This window comes from Aquila chrysaetos, chromosome 5, assembly GCF_900496995.4.
Source record: "Aquila chrysaetos chrysaetos chromosome 5, bAquChr1.4, whole genome shotgun sequence".
Lineage (NCBI taxonomy): Eukaryota > Metazoa > Chordata > Aves > Accipitriformes > Accipitridae > Aquila > Aquila chrysaetos.
This window is the reverse complement of record NC_044008.1, coordinates 73,338,547-73,342,752: the sequence shown is the minus strand read 5'-3', so window position 1 is coordinate 73,342,752 and position 4,206 is coordinate 73,338,547. Positions and strand designations below refer to the sequence as shown.

The 4,206-nt window shown below is 53.2% G+C and overlaps 1 long non-coding RNA gene across 1 annotated transcript; it reads left to right on the top strand.

Annotated features, from left to right (window-relative positions):
• The first annotated feature begins 437 nt into the window (after positions 1-437).
• On the top strand, positions 438-3,020 carry LOC115341159. The gene is made up of 2 exons (XR_003923305.2): positions 438-1,447; positions 1,549-3,020. It is a non-coding gene; the product is annotated as an uncharacterized LOC115341159 (long non-coding RNA).
• Positions 3,021-4,206: the final 1,186 nt, after the last annotated feature.

Sequence of the window (4,206 nt, the reverse complement as noted above, 5' to 3'; positions counted from 1 at the left end):
GCCGCCGGCGTGCCGACCCCCCGGGCCTGACCCGGCCTCTTTTCTTTTCCTCCCCGCAGCCGTACCACCGCGCTGCCCGGGCCCCTCGCCTGGCTGTCTACCCTGGCACCGGCCCTCCGCCATCGCCGCCCCTGGGCCCCGGCGGCCTGCCTCCCGCCTTCCCCGGCCCCCCAAGCACCGCTTCGCCCCTCGCCCGTCACCGTGGCCCTAGACAGCACCGTGGGCGCTAAGAGAGAGCGGGACCCCGAGCGGCCTCTCCTCCCCGTGGGGACACCGGCCACCTCGGCTGCCCGTCCCCTCCTGCCCCGTGTCCCGAGGCCTCCACGCGCCCGGAGCAGCCTGGGGAAGATGGCCTCCCTCTTGTCTGAGACAGCCCCGGCCCGGCGTGAAGAGATCTTTGCCCCCACGTCAAGCGCCTTCACGGGGGCCGTGGGGCCTTGCTGCCCCATGCCAGGAGAACTTTGTCCTATTCGGGTTTTTTTTGTTGGGTTTGGAGGCAAAGCTCGAGGTCTTTGCGCCAGCAAAGACAGGGAGGCGTCGGGGTACTTTGGGGTAGGGACCCCGTATATCCCCTGCAAGCCTCGGTTGCCTTTCCCGCAGTTGCATCCAAAAACCGCCACCGGCATTTGTGCTGCCTGCCCGAAATCATGGCCAGGCCTCTAAAAGCATCTCCTTGCGCTTGCTTTCTGTATTAGATGTGTTTTCTGATGAGAAACGGGCGAGAGGCTGTGCCGGCGGTTCGTCCCTGCTGTGCTGACGCCTCCTGTTCGTGGTGTAAAGCCCCCAGGTTTTACTTTTGATCCTTGAATTTGGAAAACCGTTTGTATATTTGTGTTTGTTCTCGAGCGTTGGTTCAGGTTTAGCTTAGTGATTTAAAAGGCAAAGGAGACCCAGAAGTAACAAGGGAGGAGAAATCTTGAGGGAGAGTCAAGAAATGTTTGTCAATCCGGAGCAGGACGTGTAAGAATGGGGATTTTTTTGCTTGGAGAGGCTGTCACTGTCGAAACCAAATCCTGGCCATGTCCCTCACTAAGAGTAACGTGTCCTCAACCTCTCTTAATCCACCTCCGCTGCTGACCAAGTGGATGAGTCCACATTGTAAATTCAAAAGCACAAATCTGAGGGCTCCTTCTCCACCTGGCTCTGTGCTCTGGCTGTGCAGTTTTGCTTCGAGGGGGTGGGAGTGCACATTTCCTTCCTTTTCCATCTCTGTGGGCTTGTGCCCGGGAGTTTTGCTTTGGGATTTGGGGTTTGAACAGTGGAAAACGCAAAGCCAGACTCTGTGCTGCATCTTCGCTGTCTCGGAGGGCACATCAAAAAGTGCTGCTCGCGTGATGAGTTTTTATTTCACAACACAGCTTCTTCCAAATAAAAATGGATGCTCCTTTAGAGAGCCAAATCCACCCCATAGACTCTGAGAAAGGAGAGGACAACCGCCACCGAGCTTGTAATGACTCTGCGAAGGAGGTGATCTGCCCTTGGGAGAACCCCACGGAGGAGGGGAGAGCTGCGTAACAAGCAGCCCAGACACGGACGCCCTCTTTCCAGGCATGAGACCACAAGGTTTGCCACGTATGGTTCACTACACGGGCCATGCTGTTGAAGAAGTGCATTAGAGCCATCCTTCAGCATCAAGGAAGCTCAGACTACCACAGCTATGAATAGCGGACCCTGGCGTACCCATCTGTTTGTAATTCAAGAATTTGAAGCATTTCTGGACTGGTTTTCTCTCCTATCTTTGGTATATTCAGATCTATTCATTACAAACTTCTTGATAAATGAACCTCGTTTCTTGCCTTACAGCAGATGGAGAATTTATGTGAGATATATATATATATATATCTCTCCTGGGAAATGTCTTATCTGAATTACTTGCTTGGCCATGAGGTGTCAGCACACTGTACACAACACAGCTGGAGCAGAGCTTGCAGGCATTTTTCAGAGTAGGAGTCAGACTTCAATGTCAAGATTGGAGTATGTTTGTGTCCCCAGCTTGGGTCCACCTCTTAATAAGAATTTTTTAATTTTAAGGCAAGTTCATTAAGAGACAGCTGATTGCTGGGGAAAATAAAGTAAGCCCCTCATGAGAAGCTGTGTACTGTATGGCATAGCATCATTCCTTAATCCAAACCAAAAATGATCCCAAAGAGCAAGCAGCGCAGGAGAAGAGCAAAGGCTCCAGAGCACTTCTGCACTAGCTCCAGTTTCCCTTTTGTGGCCTCTCAGTGCCAGGATGGGTTTTGAAACCATGACTTGAACTGCACCTCAGCAACGCTTGGGAAGATCCAAAACAAATCTGTGTTTTGGGCCTCTCCAAATTTAGATTGATGCATTGCCACAGTCTTTAACTGTGATGTTATGAACAGTGTTAGAACGTTGCTTTCCTTATGTCATGTCAGTGTTTGAAGGTGGTTTTTTTGTTCAGGTGTGGAGGGGTTTCCTAGATGTGTGTGATGTGGGTCATTATTCTGTAATTTGGCCATGTGGCCTGTGACTTTTGATGTTGCTATTTTGTACTTTCTAATTGTAAAGGGAACTTTGCCTGCGTGGCTGACGTGGTTCATCATGCTGACTTCTACAGTGGGATTTAAAGTCTGTCCTCACACATCCTCAGTGGTCGCCATTTCCCCCAGGTCCGGGATGACGCTTCTAATCACAGGGCAGTTTGAGAAAATCAAGAGACTGTTCCTGTTTCCAAAGACTCTTTCCCAGGGGAGCAGAAAGGTCGAGCAGGAGAGTGCTGCCCCACGGTGCCCGTGGTGCTTCTCTTTGTATGAATGCACGTTTGCTCTTGCTGGCTTTGCTTTGTCAGGAGGATGTGGTTCTGCTCTGGCTGTCACTAGTGGTGGCCACCTATTATTCCTGAGAGACAAATATGGTGTCTTTAGCGATTGTTTTTGTTAATATTGTTACTCAGCCGCTCCTGATGGGATACTGGTAACGTACAATGCAGGAAACGTGTCAGGAAGACATTGTGATGTGTAAGAGTTAATAATATATTTAATATTATGTACATATTATCAGAGCTATTCTACAATTAATATTTCTCTCACTGGTTTGGGGTTCCCCTTGTGCCCCTCCTCGCCTTCTGCTCCAGCAGCCAACAGCGGCCGCGGATCAGCAGTGTGTGTCTGGGGCTGGGACGTGGGTCACGCTCTATGGAGACAGTAAACGCCGTCACGTGGAACCCGGTCGTCTGTGCTTTCCTCCTCTTCAGCATTCCTGGCGTGCATGGAGCCAGGCTGGGCGCTCAACCCTGGCTCCCCAGGCTGGCATCCTCGCCGCCTCGGCTCCGCATGTCCTCCGCTTGCTGAGGAAGACGCACGCCTTGTCCCAGTTTCACAAGCTGAAGAACGCATGCGTCCACGACGAACTCGGGCACTGCTCTTATTTGTTATGCGCTTGGCAAGAGCAACATCACTGTTGCTACATAATACCCGGCTACCATGAGAACCTCTTGGTAGCTGTGTGCAGTTCACTAGCCACAGGGAAGAGGCGACTCACCAAGAAAAACTCGTCAAAGAGCTCGATCTCACCCATGCTGGCCCCAGCGAGGGGTGGCACGTCCTTCGCCGCAAAGAGGCGCAGAGGGAAATATTTGCAGAAATACCACTGGGTTTATTTCCAGTGACCTGGGGCAATCAGCGTTTCATCGCCAGGCACGGCTTGGTGGTGGCTGAGCGGGGACCGGGCTGCGGCTGTGCTGGCTCTCCTGTGGTGCACAGGCAGGTGACGGAAAGCTCACGCTCTCCGGTGACCCGTTCTGCACCGTAGGGAACGGACTGTGAAGTTTTCCCCTTCTTTGCCAAGGAATTCAATAGCTCCTTGGCCTCGTGCTCATCTTCTAACCCAGAGGAAGGACTTCAGGATCCAAAACTGGCTGCTTGGACACCCTGATGCAGTGACATCCAGACAGACAGGTACATACGTGTCCCAGAGGTCATCACTGCGGGTCCCCAACATTTGTCCCTTCAGGGCACTGCTTTTCACCCCCAATCTCTTTCAGCTTGAGGGCTCCGACAGTTTTTTTTTCCCCTGGGGGGGGGACCGTCCCCCACGTCGTGCATCTCAAGCGCCGTGCCTCGCTTTCCTCCCTTCCTCCCTTCACCCGCGGACCCCCCGGGTGCCTGCCGACTGCGGGTTGAAAACCGCCGCTCCGGCGGCCCCGGATCCCTCCTGCCACCGCGCTGTGCTCGCACGGTGACA